The sequence below is a fragment of the Peromyscus leucopus genome, chromosome 17 (assembly GCF_004664715.2).
Source record: "Peromyscus leucopus breed LL Stock chromosome 17, UCI_PerLeu_2.1, whole genome shotgun sequence".
Lineage (NCBI taxonomy): Eukaryota > Metazoa > Chordata > Mammalia > Rodentia > Cricetidae > Peromyscus > Peromyscus leucopus.
Genome location: NC_051077.1, coordinates 12,619,247 through 12,640,712, shown reverse-complemented (window position 1 = coordinate 12,640,712; position 21,466 = coordinate 12,619,247).

Here is a 21,466-nt window from a genome sequence, read left to right as displayed (position 1 = left end):
AGCTGCATTTCAGCTGCCTTGTGCTCCGACTAAACTAAATGTGGAAGGGAACCAAACGAGACAGTCGGAACTTACCCGCTGGTTATCAGGAAGTACCAACTCATATGCCAGGAGGTAGACGAAAGCTGGAAGGCACTGTCATCATTTCTGTTTGACAGATGACCATCAGGCTCGTGGCTCAGTGAATGACAGAGGAAGGATGTGAGCCACCCGGGTCTCATGCTCCTGAGTTCGGAAGGCGGGGGTTTGAATCTGGGTTCCAACCAGGTTTTACTATCAACAGGCGAACACGGGCGAATGTGCTCTTTCTGGGTGTTGCAGTATGCAGGGTTACTGTGGAGGGGGTCCAGCCATCACTCCCAGTGCCGAAGCCTGAGTTCCGTAGGAAGTGTCCCCAAGGGCACTGACCCCAGGTCACTTGCCTGGCAAGTTCACTTGCCCGCAGAGTAGGAATAGAGCTAGGCAATTTACCCCAGGCTCCGGGACAGGCTTCAAACCTCATACGCAGTTGCGTCTCTTAGAAAATATCCTCTCTTCCGATGCAAGGACACCGTTCTTTGTAATGATGGGGTCCCCTTTGGGGAGGAGTTCAACCTGGAGGTCCAGGCATCTGGTGCCCCAGTCACCTCCTCTTTTGTTAAAGTCCCAGCCCAGAAGTTGCACCTTGATCTGGCTTGACGGTAAGGTTCTCAGTTGGAAGGAAGTTTTAACCGTTTGCAGAACTGTTGACCGGGCACACGGTGCTCTGCCTGGACTACAAAAGGCTGCTCACCCGCGGCACTGGTTTGCAGAACTGCAGTCACAGTCAGTTCGGGTAGTCCTCACGGAAGCCCTGCGAGGCATGTGCTACCTCTGCTGGTGAGGAGTCTGCAGGAAGGGTAGACTTTATCTAACTGGCGCAAGCGCACTCAGCACTCAGCCCGTCTGGAGCCCCATCCCGTCTGAGCTGCGAGGCCTTGAATGCTTTGGAAGGCCTGTTTGACAGGGGTAGGAAGGAGACCCCTTGTGTTTTGGTACAGGGTGATGCTGAGAAGCGGCTGGGCTGAGCCGGGCCAAGACGGAATGTTCTATGAAAGGAAGTGTGCTCTGTGCATGCATGGAGTTGGGGGTTTGTTTTGGTTTTGTTTGTTTGTTTTGAATTGTGATCCCGTATGGTCGTCTTTGCCGTGCTTAGAATCGCAGGGGCTAGCACTGCGCCGTTCTGAATGCTGCATCCTGGTAAATATTTATCTACAAATGGTACAGAGGGGCTCTCCCCTCCCCACCCGCATGTGTGCGTGTGGGTGTGCGTGTGCATGTGCGTGTGCGTGTGTGTGTGTGTGTGTGTGTGTGTGTGTGTGTGTTGAGGATGGAACACAGGGCCTCACCCATGCTCAGTAAGTACTTAACCACTGAGCTCCATGCCCAACCCTAGACACTATTAAGGATAGCAGGCTGAGTCTTGCAGTGAGGTTTGCTGGTTCACATTTCAGCTCTGCCACACAGCACAGCACAGCACATAACAGGACAATGTGGGGGTTTGTTGTTGTTTTGTTCTGTGTATGTTTATTTGTTTTCTTTCCTTCCCCCCCCCCCCCCCCGAGTAAATGCCATTAGTGAAACCATTTGTATTTCTGGAAGAATGACTTTAGGATTTCAAGTTGAGATACAAAAATTCAAGAGCCATATTTTATTTTAAAATAGCTTATTTTAAAGAAATGAGGCAGCTTATGATTTAAAAAATAATTTAGTTTTTTTTTTTTTTTTTTTTTCCCCAAACCCCAAATTGATCAGCATCTCCTACTTCGGAATTAAGTTTAGAATGATCTTGAAACTAGTATGCCTTGCTTTACCAACTTCCCCGGAAATGTAAGTCAATGAAGAAGAAATCTACAACCAGCGTTTGCTGAGTACTTTGTGTGAGCCATGCCTGTGTGAGGTGCTTCTGTCCACAGTCCCAGGGGATGGGTGGGAGGGTGTATATTTCTTCAGTTTGTTGACGAGGACAGCAAGGTTCTGAGAAGGAAATGAGGTACACAAAGACACACAGCATGTAGGTGCTGAAGTTGGGGTTCGAACTCTGTGCTAGTGTGTGAATGCTTCCGTTAGACGTCAGAGTTCTGCTAAGTTCCATCTGATGACCGACTTGAACCCATTTCCATCCATCTGAGGCATATTAGACATGAAGGCTGAGGGAGAAAGTGCCAGGGGCTAGAGGGTGCCAAGGGCACCTCACAGGAGACTCATGGGGTCATTGCATCTGAACAAGAAAACTACCAGGTGCGCTGGTCGAGGTGTAACTGTGAGGTAGTGGCTGCAAGGCTGCTGCTACACATGTTTTCTTCTTCTTCTTCTTCTTCTTCTTCTTCTTCTTCTTCTTTTCTTCTTCTTCTTCTTCTTCTTCTTCCTCTCTTCTTCTCTCCTTTCTCTTCTCTCTTCTTTCTTCCTTCCCCTTCCTCCTCCTCTTCTTTCTTCCTTCTTTCCTCCTCCTCCTCTTCATCTTCTTCTTCTTTTTCAAGACAGGGCTTCTCTGGATAGCCTTGGCTGTCCTGGAACTAATTCTGTAGACCAGGCTGACCTCAAACTCATAAAGATCCACCTGCCTCTGCCTCTGCCTCCTGAGTGCTGGAATTAAAGATGTATACCACCACCACATGTGGCCTTCTTAATTGTGTCTGTGAGTTCCCAGGGGTTCTCTATCTCCATGGCCTCCTCCCCCCTTTCTCCTCCAAGGATCCTGGTTCCTATATGTGGTGATTTGAGTGTCCCTCATCGGCTCAGGCATTTGAATGGCTGGTCTCCAGTTGGTGGCGTATGGGGAGTCAGCCTTGCTGGAGAAAGGTTGTCACTAAGGGCAGACGTTTAGGGTTTAAAGCCTTGCCACACTTCTGGTTTGCTCTCTGCTTCGTGCTTGCTGGGGAAGATGTCATCTCCCAGCTTCCCACTCCCGTCACCATGGCCGGCCGCTGCCTGCTGCCATGCCTCCCACCATGACGGGCTTTGTCCTTCTGAAAACAGAAGCCCAAACAAACACTTTCTTCTACAAGCTGCCTCCGTGGTGGTGTTCTGTCACAGCAATAGAAAAGTAACTAATATATTGTGTCACAAAAAAAGAAGGCTCCAGCTGATCACTGCCCTATATCTTGCACCCTCAGAATCCCAAATCTCAAATTAGTCCTCTTTCAGAACCCTCCTTTGGGGCTGGAGAGGTGGCTCAGAGGTAAGAGCACTGGCTGCTTTTCCAGAGGTTCTGAGTTCAATTCCCAGGAACCACATACACGTGGCTCGCAACCATCTCTGGCGCCCTCTTCTGGTGGGCAAGGATACATGCAGGCAGAACACTGTATACATAATAAATAAATCTTACAAAAAACAACAAAAAACCCTCCCTTTTCCTCCTTTCCCTCCCTCCCATGCCAGGGTGTGTTTATAACAAGAATTTTATTTATTTTATTTTATTTATTTATTTATTTATTTATTTATTGCTAGAAACATGATGTCAATAGAATCGAGGAGTCAGCAATACAGGAAAAGTTGTTGTTTGTTTTTAATTATTGTATTTTGTTGTGGTCATTTTACAATGTTTTTATTTGTTTGTTTTTCTGTGTATGGGTGATTTGCCTGCACGTAATTCCATGCACCACAGTCAAGAACGCCGGATCCCCTGGAGCTGGAGTTACAGATGGTTGTGAGCCTCCATGTAGGTGCTGGGAGCAGCCCATGCTCTTAACCACTGAGCCACCTCTCCAGCCTGGGAAGAGCTTTTAAGAATTTGAGAAGATAGCTCTCTTCGGCTTCCCTCCCTCCTCCAAATCACACAGGATAAAGGAGTGCACATCTGGGACTCATCAGTAATTGGGAGAGGGCCTGGATTGAGGACTGAGAGTGGGTGGATGGAAGAGACTTTCTTCCTTAGCCTGGTCCTCTAGTCTTGGAGGCCCCGGAGAAACATAAGCAGACAGAAATAGTGGAAAACCAGTACCAAAGAGAATGTCGCAAGGCAGGAAGGGAAGACTCGGCACGTTGTTTGCTGTCAGCAGAGGGCGCCTGGAATTTTCCATAGTTTGACTTTCTGGCTAACCATGACCGGCTTCATAATTGCTGGCAGCTGACCCTTTGCTGAGCTGCTGGGCCTGCCAGCCACCTGCCCACCAGCCCGAGGACTGCGCCAGCTGCTGCCAGATGCTGAGGCCTTCTCAGTCATCTTTAGGGACAAGTAAGCATGCTGGTTGTCTGCCCACCCAGCTGCCGGATGCATGGTCGTCTCATTCTGTTTCCGGGGCTTTTAGAATGAGCTCTCCAGAGCCTGCATAACTCACAGGAGCATGGCCTGCTCATGCCCTGGAATGGCTCAAGAGCTAGCCACTACTGCCCTGCTAGTGCAGAGGCTAGACATCTCCGGAAGAAAGGCCTGGGTATATTTAGCAAGCAAGCAGCTGTCCGCTCTCAAGGCTCACAGGAAAAGGCCTGGAGTGGCTTTTGGAGTCACATGCTCCAGAGCTGAAAGGGGGTCTGAAGGGCTGTTTTAAATTTTCCACTTCTCATGAGAGTTGGGAACTGAGCAGGAGGTCTGGAGAGGAAATTAACTGCTTAGGTCCACAGAGCAAGTTCCAGAGCCCCTCTGTGTCTACAAGCCACGCGGATATATGTGGGCTCTCTTGAGAAGAGCTTGATCCTACATCCTTCTGTGTGTCTTCATCTTCTACTCTCCCCCAATGTCCAGCCTCCCCCCACTGTGCTCTGAACTCAGGATGCTGGCCTCCATGGCTGCCTTGCATCTACTATACGCTCAGACTCAGCTGACAAAGTAGATATAGGAAGTCAGAGAGAGGAAAGCGTGGTAGAAAGGACACATTCCCCTGGCTCTTCTGCTGGGATGCCATGGGATGGTCACGTTCCCTGGCTGACAGTTGTGTCAGGCTGGGCCTCTGTCTTAGTTATGGTTACTGTTGTTGTGACGAGAAACCATGACCATGGAAACTCTTTTTCTGGTTTTTCAAGATAGGGTAACAGCCCTGGCTGTCCTGGATCTCACTCTGCAGACCAGGCTGGCCTCAAACTCACTGAGATCCACCTGCCTGTGCCTCCCGAGTGCTGGGATTAAAGGAGTGCGCTACCACTGCCCCATGACCATGGAAACTCTTATAAAGGAAAGCATTTAGCTGGGGTTTGCTTACAGTTTCACAGGTTAGTCCATTATCATCTTGGTGGAAGCATGGCGGCGTGCAGGCAGACATGGTGCTGGAGAAGCAGCTGAGAGTTCTACATCCGGATCTGCAGGCAGCAGGAAGAGAGAGACACTGGGCCTGGCTTGGGCTTTTGAAGCCTCAAAACCCACCCCCAATGACACACTTCCTCCAACAAGGCCACACCTCCTGATCCTTCTCAAGTAGGATCCATTCCCTAATGACCAAGCATTCAACCATCTGAGCCCATGGGGGCCATTCCTATTCAAACCACCATAGCCTCTGTGTGGTTTCAAAGAAAATGGCCCCCAGCAGGAGAGGCACTATTAGGAGGTGTGGCCTTGTTGGAGGAGGTGTGGTCTTGTTGGAGACGTGTGTCACTGTGGAGGTGGGCTTTGAGGTCTCATATATGCTCAAAGTCCATTTTTAGGTCAGTCACCCTGCGGGGTTGGTGTGTGGGTTGCCTCTGCAGACGCTTCCACGGGTGTTATCAGTGACGTCAACTTTGAGTGTCTCAGCCCCCCTTGAGGCTTTTGGGTCATTAACCTTTCCATAGTATCGCTTTTTATCATCACTGTGACCAAAATACCTGATGCAAACAGCTTACCGCCCAGAGTTTCAGAAGAAACGGTTCGCATCATGGCAAGGAGCAGGTTAGGAAGTGGGTGAGGATAAGCCCCCAAGAACCTGGCTCCAGTGAACTTCCACCAGCTAAGCCCGCCTTCTGGGTTCACAGTCTAGCCTCTCGCAGCATAGTCACTGGATGGGAGGAAGCATTCAAAACACAGACCTCTGGGGAACGCGTCAACACTGATGGCTCGGGAGGTTTATAGATAGTTTCAGCTGGAGTTGGTGTCAAGTGTCTATAGTCCTTTATCTATGGAACAGGGTGGAGTGGTTGCTGGCAGGGCTGTAAGGTAATAGTTATTCAAGGTCCTGGGGTTTTTTGGCTGTATAATAATGGAATACTTGTCACCAAGTGAATGATCAATATCTTGAATGACTTGCCCAAATCTTACAGACATGCAAAATGACAACGGCTAAATTATATATATATAAATTTAATATTTAATAATTATGTATAAAGTATTATATATATATATATCTTTTTTCTTTGCACTTAAAGGATATTTTTAGTGGGTAAGCTAGGGGGTTCGTGGTATCAGAGATTCTGGTTGCTTCCCCTCAGCACATGCTTCTACCCCAAGATTAAACATGGATGCTTGCATTCAGCTATTCCATTTTAAGCAGCAGGGGGAAAAAGAGGAAGACACGATGCACTCATCTCCCTATTTTCATTATGATACAGCCAGGAAATTGAACTTGATACTTTCCTCCTACTTGATATTTTCATCCTACAGACTAAGATAAATGTTGCTAGCAAGCTTGCAGAATACAATCCACACAAAAAATCCATTGTATCTTGCTAGCAACTATCATTTGGAATCTAAAATGATAAAATAACTCCATCTCTAATGGAACAAAATACTTAGGATAAATCTTCCAAATGATGTGCAAGACCTGGAGAGAGGCTCAGTAGTTAAGAGTGCTTGCTGCAGGCTGGAGAGGTGGCTCAGAGGTTAAGAGCACTGCTTGATCTTCCAGAGGTCCTGAGTTCAATTCCCAGCAACCACATGATGGCTCACAACCATCTGTCATGAGATCTGGTGCCCTCTTCTGGCCTGCAGGGATACATGCAGACAGAACACTGTATACAAATAAATAAATAAACAAACAAACAAACAAATAAATAAATAAATAAAATAAAGCCAGCAGTTAAGAATATTTAAAAAAAAAAAAAAGAAGAAGAAGAGTGCTTGTTGCTCTTCCAGAGGACCAGAGTGTGGTTTTCAGCGCCCACATCAGGTGGCTCACAACTACCTATAACTCCAGTTCCAGGAGATCCAGCACCCTTTTTTTGGCATCCATGGGTACTCATATGCACAATTTGCAGACAGACAGACAGGCAGACAGACAAATAAAAAAACCCAGAGCTGAGGGGGTCGAGACAGGCCACAGCGCCTTTCCGGAGCACACAGCACACTCAACACACAACCACCACACGATCATAAATAAACCCCATAGGCTGAGATTTTTAAAGCATGACAGAGTGCCAGGACATTAAAGAAGGCAGAGAAAATGATAGTGATACACTGTGTTCCCGCCTCGGTGTTTGCCACTGTCAGCCCTTGGAATAATCAACAGTTTAAAACAGTTGACAAGCTTATTTCAAATCTCAGATGGGAAGAGCAAGCAACTTCAATAGACCCATTGTTCTGAATGGGGGATGACGGTATTGGAGCACTCACACTGCTTGATTTCAAGAATAATCTGTGGATCTAAAAATGTGAAGAAGTTTTATCCTTCACAAATCGACATGTGAGGGTCTGGAGCCACAGCTCAGCAGTTAAGAGCACTGGCTGCTCTTCTAGAGGACCCGGGCTGGATTCCCAGCACCCGCAGGGCGGCTCACAGCCACCTGTAACTTCAGTTCCAGGGATGCCCTCTTTGGGCCTCCTCTGGCACCAGGCATGAATATGATGCACAGGCATACACACAGGCAAAATATTCTACACATAAAATAATACAATTTTAAATATATATTTTTTTTAAAAAATCATCATGGAAATGATATCCAAACCAGGTGAAATGGCGCCTCTCTGAGATCACCATGTACTTCTCAAGGTGATTTCCTCTGAAAGCAGATACTCATTTGATGTAATTTCTGGGGTCAATGACATGTCCTGTTGAAAGTAAGCTTTGTTGGAGAGACAGAGTTGGGCTCTCACACTGTCTGCACTGGGGGTGCTGATGTTGGGCTCCCACACTGTGTCTGCACTGGGGATGCCGATGTTGGGTCCCCACACTGTGTCTGCTCTGGGGATGCTGATGTTGGACCCCCACACTGTGTCTGCACTGGGGGTGCCGATGTTGGGCTCCCACACTGTGTCTGCACTGGGGATGCTGATGTTGGGCTCCCACACTGTGTCTGCACTGGGGATGCCGATGTTGGGTTCCCACACTGTATCTACACTGGGGGTGCCGATGTTGGGCTCCCACACTGTATCTACACTGGGGGTGCTGATGTTGGGCTCCCACACTATGTCTGCACTGGGGATGCTGATGTTGGGCCCCCACACTGTGTCTGCACTGGGGGTGCTGATGTTTCTTAGTTTTGTTTCTAACTGGAGCATAAAAAGGAGAGGACTTTGAACAAAGGCCCATTAAACAGCGAGGTTGCAGATAATTCCACAGTGTGTTTCTGATCTGAAAATCCTTATCTATGTCTAAATTAGAAAGAAAAAAAAAGCCATGAGAACACAAATTACATATCTTGGAGGTTGAGGAGCGTCAGGGATCTCAGTCTGCCTTGGCATGCTTCCTGATAAGTGTCCTTCCCAAGGACAAGATGAAGACAAGATGTCCCCTTCAGTATTGTCACTCCCGTGACTCTGGAGATCGACCCACAAGCCTTTCCTGTAACTGCCAGGGCAGCCAGACACACAACGGCAAGGCAGCACCATGGATGCCCAGCACCCCGGGAGGGGCCGGGTGGGCCTCAGTCTTTCACTTTGTTTTGTAGAGTTGTCTCAATGTCTGTAACACAACAGATTCCCTCTTGCTATTTGTCTGTCGTCATCCCGCTCCTCCTCCCCCCCCTCCCTCCCCTCCTCCTCCCTCTCCAGTGCTGGGAATCAAGGACAGCTTCACCCACACTAGTCAAGTCTTCTAATACCGAGCTCCACTTTCAGGGCCGTCTTTTCCTGTCAAACCGTTTCAGGGACGCTACCCCGTGCCTTTCTGCGCTGACAGAAACGAAAACGTCCCACAGTCCCCCGTCTTATCTACCCAGAGAAGGAAGCTTTCTGGTGCCTGCCCTCTGCCAGTCCTCGCCCTCCCATTTCCCTGGGAAGACCATCCCAGGAGGAGGAGGAGGGGCTGAGCCTTCCTCCCTAAGGCCCCAGACTCTGGGTAGGGCTTGTGTTATTAGTGGTGGTCCAGCTCCACCCCACTGCTCCAGACACCCGGGAAGAATCGGAACTTCTTGTAAGGACGGGCTTCTGCCTGCAGAGCCCGCTTCTCTAGCTATTTGAAGTCCTTCCTACAGAAATCCCAGTTCCAGCGTCATTATGCTTTCCTTAATTAATCTTTATCTTCCCGCTCCACGTACCTTAGATCAACAACAGGTCGTCAAAACTTTGACACACAAGAGAGACGTTGTAAATGTTGTGATCGTGGCCATCTTATTCTTTGTAGAAAAATAAAAGCGTAGCCACGCACATCTTTATTTCCCTATAGCTTCCAGTCAAGAGAAAGTTACTGTGGGGCCCAGTTCTGTGCGCCCAGCAACGAACTCTTTTGTTCAACTAGTGCATATTCATTGCTGGTAAACCAGGAGACAAAACACTAAACTAGGAGACCGGGATGTGAAAATCTTCTAGTCATTATGCAGGTTAGATTATAAACGTGGCATGGGCTACTGAAAATCTGAAGCCACGGTTCAAGACCAGCCTTTGCAATCTTTGCAAGACTTTTTCTGAGAGACAGAGAGAGAGAGAGAGAGAGAGAGAGAGAGAGAGAGAGAGAGAGAGAGAGAGAGAGAGAGAGAGAGAATAGCTGGCGCACACCTATAAAATACCTGCACTTGGAGAAGGAAGATTAGGATTTCAAGATCATTCAGGCCTGCAGGCACTACAAGAAACAAACAGGGTCTCAGTAGGTAGCCCTGGCTGTCCTGGAACTCACAGAGATCCACCTGCCTCTGTCTCCTGAGCTCTGGGATTTAATGGGGTGTGCCACTACGCCCCGTCTGTCTGCTTTTTTTTTTCTTATGAGTTTGGGAAAAGATTTCCTTCTTCGTTTGGCAGAAGCAAACGGCACATTTAGCGGTGAACACACTCCCTTGTTTTTAAGCAAGACTCAGAAAGGGTGCAATACCTTGTCCCAAGTCACCCAGCTGGTTGGGGGTGAATGTGGTGGTAGCAGAAGTAGGGTTCGCCCAGCTTCGCTTGCAGCCGGGGCGGGCGGGCAGGGCGGGAGGTGGCTGGCGGCCCCGCCCCGCGAGTGTCAGGCCCTTCCTCCCGGCGCCTCCCGCCGAGGTCACCCGTGGGCTGGCTGGCATGGGCGGCTCGCACTCCCAGGGTCGCGGCCCGGGGCCCGCGTGGGAGACGCCCCCGATAGCCGCGGACGCCGCGTGAGTCAGCGCAGGGCGCGGGGCGGGGGACCCCGGGGGCAGGGACGGACACCGGGCCGGCAGGGTGGGGGTGCTCGACGAGACCCGCGCGGGCCTGCGGGGTCCAGGGCTTGGGGAGGTGGCGCTTGTGGCTCCCAAGAATTCCCTCTTGTTTGCGGCGATGTGCACGGTGACCTCAGAGAAGGGCAGCATTGTAGCCGCAGCAAGCGAGCTTTGTTCCGGGACAGCGACAGCTGGGGACGCCAAGCACCGTAAGAGGGAACTCAGTGCCGGGGGACGTGGTGAAAGTTGGGGAGAGTGTGGGGATTGCCGATAAAGACTTGAGAGACTGGTCGGAGCCGTCCAAACTGTGCTAGGGAGTTAGTTGTGTGTGCGCTGGAGGTGACTCTTCAGGGCGATAGACGCGTGGCATGGCACGGCTTTTTTTTTTTTTTTGTTTTTTTTTTAAATAATCTTTTCAATGCAAAACAGCCTCCTGGTATCCAAATACTAAATACGTCATTTTTACCTCCTATTACTTTAAAAACTTCATTATTATTATTTGTTTGTTTGTTTATTTGTGTCAGGAGGCCAGCTCTTTTTCTTCTATCTGGGTCCCAGGAGTGGAACTCAAGGTTGTCAGGCTTGGTAATAAATACCTTTCTGTACCTGTTGAACCACATGTCATCAGCTCTGTACCTCCTAATATTTACATGTGATGACAACATGATTATCTAAACGTAGTTCGAGCAACTTGTGAATAACAGGATAGCTGAGATTTACCGAGCGTGTGAGATTTCATTAAAAAAAAAAACAACAACTTAATAATTGCTTTGTGCAATTTAATCTCCAAGAACACTGAATTAGTTTCTTGTATTGTCATTCTACCCGTAAATAAACACAGACCAATCAAGTTAGTTGTCTAAGGTCACCCAGCTACAAAGTATCGGACCCCAGGGTTGAGAGTTTAAGTTGCAGCTGCCTCTCACCTAAGAAAAGTGGGAAGAACAATCAGATTTTGAGTTCACTTAACAGAACACACACCTCCTTTCCTTTCCTTTTCCTTGAATAAGGGAATCTGAACTGGCATTGCTTAATACAAAAATATAAAATGGTAGAGTTGACGTAACTTTTAAGAAACATTCGGGACTGTGGAGGTGGCTCAGCAGGTAAGAGCACTTGCTCTTACCCAGGACCTGAGTTCAGTTCCCAACACCCACATGGTGGCTCAGAAACATCCCACAACTCCAGTTCCAGGGGACCTGGCATCCTCTTCCGACTTCTTTGAGCACCAGGCACACATGTGGTGCACATACATGCATGTCGGCAAAACAGTCATACACATAAAATAAAAATAATTAGCTGGGTGGTGGCGCATGCCTTTAACCCCAGCACTCGGGAGGCAGAGGCAGGTGGATCTCTGTGAGTTCCAGGCCAGCCTGATCCACAGAGGAAGTTCCAGGACAGTCAATTCCACACAGAGAAATCCTGTCTTGAAAAACCAAAAAATAAAATAAAAGTCAGGGTTGTGTGGGGGGTTGGGGAATCTTTTATTTATTTCTTAACTTCTCTATATCTCCATTTCATCCTTTTTTTAAGAAATGGTAGAAACAGCTTCATGGGCTGTTCTAAGGTTGATAGAAAGTTGTGTGTATGTGAATCACAACCACTTTATCTGTGAACACACACCATTGATTCTCTTGGCCAAGGATGAAAACTAACTGATCTTTGTGGATAGTGACTGTAAAGGTTTACTGCATAGTTTGAAGGTAGAGTGTAGATTATTCACTGGCAGCGTTTGGAAAAGTGAAGGTGCATGTGAGTTCAGTTGCTGGGGTTTTAAGTCATCAATTGCTCAATTGTCTAGTGTCTTGGTGTTCTCTCTCTCTCTCTCTGATCCCCTCCCCTGGAGGTTCTTCATGTACCTTCTCTGTTTGGCAAAGCTTGCCCAAAATTAGCCAATACAGACATCCTTGGTCTCTGCTTAGGTAAGCACATGGGTTGTCATTCAGTGGTGCAGTGCCTGCCTAGGCTCTGGGCTTGGTTCTCAGGACTGTGATTTTGATCTCATCAGGCTCTGCTCAGTGAGGCAGCCTTAGCAGACACACGGCATGCCAGTTAAAGACCTTAGGAAGCAGGGTGTGGTGGTGTGTGCCGTCAGCACCAGAGCTCAGAGGCAGGCGGGTTTCTGAGTTGGAGGCCAGCCTGGTCTACAGAGCAAGTTCCAGGACAGCCAGGGCTACACACAGAGAAAAACTCTCTCTCTCTCTCTCTCTCTCTCTCTCTTTCTCTCTCTCTCTCTTCTCTCTCTCTCTCTCTCTCTCTCTCTCTCTCTCAATCTCTCTCTCTCTCTCTCTCTCTCTCTCTCTGTGTGTCTTCTCTGTGTGTGTGTGTGTGTGTAATGACTTTAGAAAGATGAAATTTCCATTCCTGTAAAAGCAAAAAATTTGCTTTTTACCCAAGCGCTACTAATCGGAGGCACATACCACAAAGTCTCTCCAGAGTCCAAGAGAGCAAGGACTCATTGTTCACATGGGTCCCTGCAGACTTCCTGTCAGACATGTGTCTGCCCTGGATAACGTTGACCTCAAGGAAGTGCCCCCTTGGACAGTGGCATTTTTGAAGTCTATTGTTCCTTTAAAAAAAAAAAAAAAAAATGAAAGTCACATGACTAATGCACTCCCAGGCATTTTCTTTTGAGGGAGAAATTGTCTTTGAGAATGTTCACAGTCTGTATTTCAGAAGAACTTAACTAGTAGATACTCAAAGGAGCCAGAGAAGGCCTTTATAAGAACTCCGCTGAGGAATACCAAGAGGTGTCCAAGTGCATGGAAATAAATGTGTGATTTCAGTCAAACTCATCAGCGTTTAAAAGTTTAACCTTCTCTGAGCCCAAGGAAACAAATGGCTGACTTGGGTAAAAGCCGAAGTAGTTCATTCATTCATTCATTTATTCGTTCGTTCATTCGTTCATTCTACGAGGCTTTGAGGATTAAGAAAGCACAGCTGTGGGGACAGGCAGACTTGGGTTAGAATTCCTATTATGCTGCACCTCCCCTTCCCAGCCCCTCGCTTAGTTTAGGACAAAGTGGGAAATGATACCCACCCCCCCACCACCAGTGCTGGGATTACAGATGTTCCCTGCCATGCCCGGTTTTACACAGTACTGGAGACTGAACACGGAGCCTGGCGTTTACACTCTCTCAGCCGAGCTGTTTGGCCAGTCCAGCAACCTCTTCATTTTTTCTTCAGCTCATTTCCAAGTTTTTCAGGAAGGAACACTAACCAAGAAGACAGGCCCGCCTTGGGTATGTGGTAGTCTGGCGCACTGTTTGAAATCACTGCTTCCCTGGTCGATTGCTTTTGGCGATACAACTGACCCACCCACCGACCTACCGTGGTAGCTTTTCTAGGAACGTGGGTGATTTGGGGGGTTGGGGGTGTTGGAGAATGAGATAAAGCAGAGCCCATGATTTATAAATAACCACCTCGTTCTTATTTAGCTTGTCTGTCTGAAATATATGATATGCACAGGTTCAATTTCTGAACCAACCTTTGCATTCTGGATTTAGTGAATAATGGACTGGATCAGTGGCCAATTTGTGTGTGTGTGTGTGTGTGTGTGTGTGTGTGTGTGTGTGTGTGTGTGTGTGTAGACAGTGCTCAGAGGTCTTGAGTGATTTTGCCTATATCTTTCTGATCATGTCAGCAAGATGCAGCAAGTTTAATATTCTCTTGACTGTAAAGTCTCCAACAATTAAGCTGAAGGGCCGTCTCCTCTTCCTCCTCTTCCCCTTCCTCCCCTCCCTTCTCCCCCTCCTCCCCTCTTCCTATCATTTCCCCCCTCCCCCTTCTCGTCCTCTTTTTTTGTGTGGCTCCGGGAATTAAATTTAGAGCCCTGTACATGACAGGCAAGTACTCTGACTGCGCCTCATCCCCTTGAATATGCGATCTTTCTGCTCCAACCTTCCAAGTACCTGGGATTTTAGGAGCATGCTCAAGGCCAGTGTCTGAAGTGTCTCTTGATAGAAAAGTCATTGTGGAGCAGGTAGATGCTTCTGACAGGAAGAGGGGGTGTTGGCCTTGAACTTTTGAACTCAGAAGCTTGGTTCACAATGTGCACACTTATTCTGAATCCCACTGGTTTCAAACTCATAGTATTGATCATCATCTGCTCACTAGAAAATTTGTATTGACATTAAAAACCTGCTGGTTCAGCCAGGTGTGGTGGCGCACACCTTTGATCCCAGCACTCAGGAGGGAGAGGCCCGCGGATCTTTGTGAGGTCTAGGCCAGTCTGGCTTACATAGCAATTCCAGGCCAGCCGGAGCTATGTGATGGGATCCTGTCTCAAATAACAAACAAAAAAACAACTATAATTAAAAACATGTTAATTCCAAGCCAGGCATGTGTGCACACTATAATCCTAACACTTGGAAGGAAAGGCTGGGATTCAGAGTGAGGTCTTGTCTCAAAATAAATAAATAAATAAAAAGCCTCATCAGTTTTCATTTACTACAGAAGTTTTAAAAATGCCTATGTAAAGTGGTTTAGTGTAGAATTAAAGAGAGATTTAGAGAAAGTTGTAGGAAAAGGCACAGAAAAATTAGCTACATAAAGACGAGTTAAAAGAATTATAGTGTCTAACTTGGAGAAATGGCCTGAGAAATGTAGAAATATATAGTTTTAGGAGATGTTGGCTTGTTCTATCTCTAGCAAAGCTCACTGAAAGGGAAATGGCCGGAAGTTCAGGACAAGGGAACTACTGGTATGTGTATGTGTGCGTGCATGTGGTATAAGTGTGTGTGTGTGTGTGTGTGTGTGTGTAGTGGGGATATCTCTTGTGTGTGTGAGTGTGTGTGTGAGTGTGTGTGAGTGTGTGTGAGTGTGTGTGAGTGTGTATGTGTGTGTATGTGTGTAGTGGGGATATCTCTTCTGTGTGTGTGAGTGTGTATGTGTGTGTGTGTAGTGGGGATATCTCGTCTGTGTGTGTGTGAGTGTGTGTGTGTGTGTGTAGTGGGGATATCTCTTCTGTGTGTGTGTGTGTGTGTGAGTGTGTGTGTGTGTAGTGGGGATATCTCTTCTGTGTGTGTGTGTGTGTGTGTGTGAGTGTGTGTGTGTGTAGTGGGGATATCTCTTCTGTGTGTGAGGGACGGAAATAGTCCTATTCATAAGGAAGAAGGCGCTGTCTGCTAGTCTTTACAAGATAAGATGCACACTCTCGAGCCGGCTCCTGAGAAGGAGTGCGGGTACAGCTCAGTCCCGCTAACTCTTCCCCTTCTGGGCTGGTGGACAGCAGCACCCACCTTCCCCTCATCCCACGCCCTTTCCTAGCTGCCATGTGCTTCAAGATCAAACACCCAGAAACACCAGAAAGAAGATGATAATAAACAGGGCACAGCTGCCGGATTGTCCGGAGTCTGAGCTGGTGAGGGCTGTGGGGTGAGGAAGTCGTTAACTGAGGCTGGACACGAACTAGCACCATCTGTGTGGGTCTGCCTTGTGAGGAAGTTCCTTCTGGCTAGGCGGTGGGGTGTGCTTTTTTATTTTTTCTGGTTTTCACACTACGATCAGGATGGATACTAAAATTCACCCTTTTAACCATTCGTGTGTATGTGTGGGGATGTGTGGTGTACGTATGTGTGCATGGACACTTGTACTGCACTCATTGAGTGATGATTCCCCATTGTTTCTCCCCTAGCTCCTGGTAACCATTGGCCTGTTTTTTGGGTTTATATCTGCCTAGCCTGGGTCCATCATACAAATAGATCATGTAATATTATTCCTGTGTCTGGCTTGTTTCGCTTAGCATAATATTTTCAGAGCTGTTCATGTTGTAGTGTGTATCAGAATGAATAAAATGTGGCTCAGTGTGTACTCTGTGTGTGTGTGTGTGTGTGAGAGAGAGAGAGAGAGAGAGAGAGACTCCCCCCCCCCCCCTGGTTTTTTAGAGACAGGGTTTCTCTGTGTAGTTTTGGTGCCTGTCCTGGGTCTCACTCTGTAGACCAGGCTGGCCTCGAACTCACAGAGATCTGCCTGCCTCTGCCTCCCAAGTGCTGGGATTAAAGGCGTGCGCGGCCACCACCGCCCAGCTTGTGTGTGACATTTTGTTCTTCATTCGTCTATGGGTGGACATGTGAGTTGACTCCTCATTTTAACTACTGTGAATGATTCTGCTTTGAGCATCAGGACACAAGTGAGCCCCTGCTTTAGGTTGTCTGGGCTCTGTACCTAGGAGCAGAGTGACTGAGTGATTCTGTTTGATTTTTTTGAAGTTTCCCAAAGTTGGCCACACTGTTCTACACCCTCACCAAAAAGGCATGGGGGTTCCAGTTTTCCCTTGCCCTTACCATTTGCTTATGAGTTTCTTTTTCATTCCTTTTTAAAAAAGCATGGAAATATCTTGCTTGCCTGTACATGTCTGCATGTGTGTGCAAGGCCTGCAGAGGTCATCAGATCCCTTGGCGCTGGAGTTATGGGTGGTTGTGAGTCACGTGGGTGCTAGAAATTGACCCTGGGTCCTCTGTGAGGACAGCAAAATGCTCTTAACTACCGGGCCATTTGTAATGGCCATTCTAATAGGTGTGAAGGAGTATTGAATTGGATTTCTGTTTGCATTTCCCTGGGATTACTAATAATGGCATTAGTTACCTAATTATTAGTTACCATGGTAACCTGACAAAAGCAACCTAGAGAAGGAGGTTCTGGCTCATAGGTTGATGTCACAGTCCGTCATGGCAAGGAAGGATTGGTAATAGTGGTGTGAGGCTGCTGGACCCACCGCGTCCGCAGTCGGGAAGCCAGAGCAGTGACTGCTTCTGCTCAACTCAGTTTCTCCTTTTTCTTCAACCCAGGACCACCCCCGTGGGTCAGTCATCGAACTCAAGCTAACCTAGATAATATCTAACAGACCTGCCCAGAGATTTGTTCCCGTGGTGCTTCTAAATGCCACCAAATTAATAATTATCAGGATTACCCATCACAGGGACCGAAGAGCTGGCTCAGCAGTTCAGAGCACGTGGTGCTCTTCCAGAGGACCTGGGTTCGGTTCCCAGGCACCAAATGATGGCTCACAACCATCATTCCAGTTCTAGAAGGTCTCACACAATCACACACTCTCCTACCCCTGTGGGCACCAGATGTCATACATGCAAGTATAACACTCATACATATAAAACATAATTAAAATACATCTAAAAAAATATTACCCTGGGGGCTGGAGAGGTGGCTCAAAGGTTAAGAACACTGGCTGCTCCTCCAGAGGTCCTGAGTTCAATTCTCAGCACCCACATGGTGGCTCACAACCATCTATAATGAGAACTGGCGCCCTCTTCTGGCCTGCAGGGATACATGCAGCCCCAACACTGTATACATAATAAATAAATCTTTTTAAAAAATTACCCATTACAGTCCTGATCCAAAACCCTTGTCTTAGTTAAGGTATCTTAACTTCCTTCCTTCCTTCCTTTTTTTTTTTTTTAAAGACAGAATTTCTCTGTATAACAGCTCTGGCTGTCATGGAACTTGCTTTGTAGCCAGGCTGGCCTCGAACTCACAGAGATCCGCTTGCCTCTGGAATTAAAGGCATGTGCTGCCAGCTGCCCGGAGGGGAGATATTTCTTAAAGTGTACTTTGTGTTACTTTACAGAAAACTTGATATAGAGAGCTAGAGCTCCCTTGTGTACCACACTGCTTTCTCTGTTAGTAATGTACACATAATGTGTGTTTTACTGTGGTCCATTTGTGACACTAATGAGTCAGTATTGATACATTGTAATTAATCAAAACTCATACTTTAGTCAGATTTCCATAGTTTTTACTATCCAGAACACCACAATATAAATTCAGTAGTCATGATTATTTATTTATTTATTTATTTATTTATTTATTTATTTATGAGGGCTGGAGAGATGGCTCAGCGGTTAAGAGCACTGGCTGCTCTTCCAGAAGACCCAGGTTCAATGCCCAGCACCTACATGGTGGCTCACACCTGTCTGTAACTCTAGTTCCAGGGGATCTGACACCCTCACACAGACATACATGTAGGCAAAACACAAATGAACATAAAATAAAAAATAAAATATTCATTTATTTATTCACCTATCTATTATATTAGACAGGGTCTCATTATGTAGCTGTTTATGGCCTGGAACTAGCTCTGTAGACCAAGCTCAAACTCACAGAGATCTACCTCCTTCTGCCTAGAGAGGGCTGGGATCAAAGGCGTCCACCACTTACAGCTTATGATTATTACTTTTTTAAAAATATGCATTGGTGTTTTGCCTGCACGTATGCCTGTGTGAGGGTGTTGCATCCTGGAGTTACAGACAGTTGTGAGCTGCCATGTGGGTGCTGGGAATTGAACCCAGGTCCTCTGGAAGAGCAGCCAGTGCTCCTAACTTCTGAGCCATCTCTCCAGGCCAGCAGTGATTATTTTTAATATAAATCAACCTGTGATGTTGTCTTTTATAATTCTTTCTTCGACTTTTCTGTTCTTTGCTATAGGATGAGATAGCTCGTTTTTCTTCTCATTGTTGTATGGCTCCCTCTTCCTCATAATGAACCATTTATTCTATATGAGACTCCTGAGTCAATGGGAAATAAGACTCTAACAAATCCCCCCCCCCCCCCCGCTGCCCCAGAAAGCTAATCAGGTCCAGTGTGGTGACTGCGATCCCAACCCTTGAGAAATGGAGGCAGGCACTGGGGGTAGTCTCACACACTGTTAATTCCAGGACTGGGAAGGCAGAGGCAGGCAGATCTCTGTGAATTCCAGGACAGTTAAAGCTACATAGTGAGACCCTAGGTTGAAACCCTCCCCAACCCCCCCTCCAAAAAAAAAAAAAAAAGGAAAAGAAAAAAAATAGAGTTAGGAGGATATCATGTAGCTAGCCTGGGCTTGATGAAATCATTTCTATGTGTCTAACAGAAAACAAATCCCTTTCTCTAGTATAGTATTGAGGTGGTTTGAAAGAAAATGGCCCCTTTAGGCCCATAGGGAGTGGCCCTGTTAGGAGGTGTGGCCTTGTTAGAGGAAGTGTGTCACTGGGGGTGGGCTTTGAGGTGTCAGATGCTCAAGCCAGGCCCAGTGTCTCTCTCTCTTCCTGCTGCCTGTGGATCCAGATGTAGGACTCTCAGCTCCTTCCCCAGCACCATGTCTGCCTGCATGCTGCCATGCTTCCTGCCATGACGAAAATGGACTAAACCTCTGAACTGTAAGCCAGTCCCAGTGAAATGTTTTCCTTTATAAGAGTTGCTGTGGTCATGGTGTCTCTTCACAGCAATAGAAACCCTAAGGGAAGTATAGAGTGTTAAATGACCCTTTCTCTCCCCACTTTCCAGCCCACCTTTTTTTTGACAGTGTCTTGCTACACAACCTGGGTTAGTTTTGAACTCAGGATCCTCTGGCATCCATCTCCCACGTGCTGGCGATCACAGGTGTGTGCCACCATACCAGCCTACAATACCACTATAAAGTTCACAGATAGACCCGTCTTTCCTTTCTTTTTCCCTTTATGGCTTTCTCTTCCTTCCTCCTGCACTGAGGATGAGAACACATTCGTTGTTTGGTCTTCGGTCCGCAAATGTTAATTGGCTGCTCTCTTCTGGCCGAGCACTGTGCACATTGCACATTGTGTTCCTCGAGTGGGAATCCGCACGCACCCGGGGAAGCCTTTCTCAGTATACAGTCTGACTGTTCCTCTGTACGATCCAGGTGGGAGTGAGAACGGGGGAGGTGACCTTGAGGATGGGAGAGGACAGGGCACCTAAAAGAGACGGACGTTCACCGTGGGAGCTTTCTTGTGGATACTACACCAACCCGATCCGTCTTAAAGGATGTAGCTCCCCCTTCAGCAATGGCGCGGCTCCCACTGCCCTCCGCTCACCCACGGGCTTTGTCGACCAGCGCCTTTTCCATAGACTAGGCTTGCTTTTTCAGATACAAGGTGCAGCAGGTCCCCACAAGTAAAGGCAAACAGTAAATCGTCATGCGCTCTCCCTTCATCATCTTCTCTTTTGCGCACAAGACTTGGTATCTACAGAGACGTCTGCCAGTGAGAGTCCTCGCCTTTGACATTTACTCAGTGGTCTCGCTGGTGAGGGTACCGGGAACATGATTTTTAAAGGTGTTTTTGGTTTATCTATAGTACAGTTTCCCCTTGATCAGTCCTATGTTAGATCTGCTGCAAGTGCTACCAGTAACGATTGTAGACAAAGACATGACATTTAGCTCGCTGATCGTTTCTCGGCCTTTTGGCTAAGATCAAGTGTACATCTAGCTCGCTGAAACCTGGGAATTGTCTTAGTCTGTTTTCTGTCGCCATAACACGGTATCTGAGGCTGGCTAATTGCCGGGGCCCAGGCAGGACGTATTCACCTCACGGTTCTAAAGAGTGGGAAGTTCAAGATTAAGCTGTGCCCGTTCATGTCTTTCTTAGGCACTCTGCCGAGTCCCGGTGAGCACAGGAAAGCTGACATCACAGGGCATAAGGAGTGCGGACCAGAGACAGACCCAAACCAGCTCTGGTAATAGGCTCGTTCCCAAGAAGTCTCAGTAGCGCGTGGACCCAGGAATGGCTCTGTCCTCATGACCCAATCCCACCATCCATCACCCCCACCGCGTGCTGCTTCGCAGTAGAGATCAAACGCCAACGTGTGTTCTTCTGGGGGCAGTCAAACCATAGCAAGAGTGTTTTGGAGAAGCCATAGAGTCGTGTCTATTTTCTGAGTGCAGGATGGTCCTGTATCTGAAAAGACTCGTCCATCCATTCTCTACTGCACATTCCTGGAAAAGTCTGATAGTGCCTAGCACCGGTCAGGGTGAGAGCTCCCAGGACACTGGCAAAGGCACTGTCGTTTACAACAATAGCTCTGAAGACTTATTTGGTTTAAACAGTTCTTGATGCTCCATAATATTCTTACAGGCATTTCCACACGAAAATGTACATGCACATATACATATATAAAAGGGGTGTCAGAGGCCCAGAGACATTATCTCATGTAATCTTTTTGCAGACCCGAGAAGCAAGTACAATTGTCTCCATTTTACACACAAAGAAACTGAGGCTTGGAGAAAGTTCATCACCTAGGTCACAGAGTCATCAGCGGGGAACCTGGGATTCAGGTG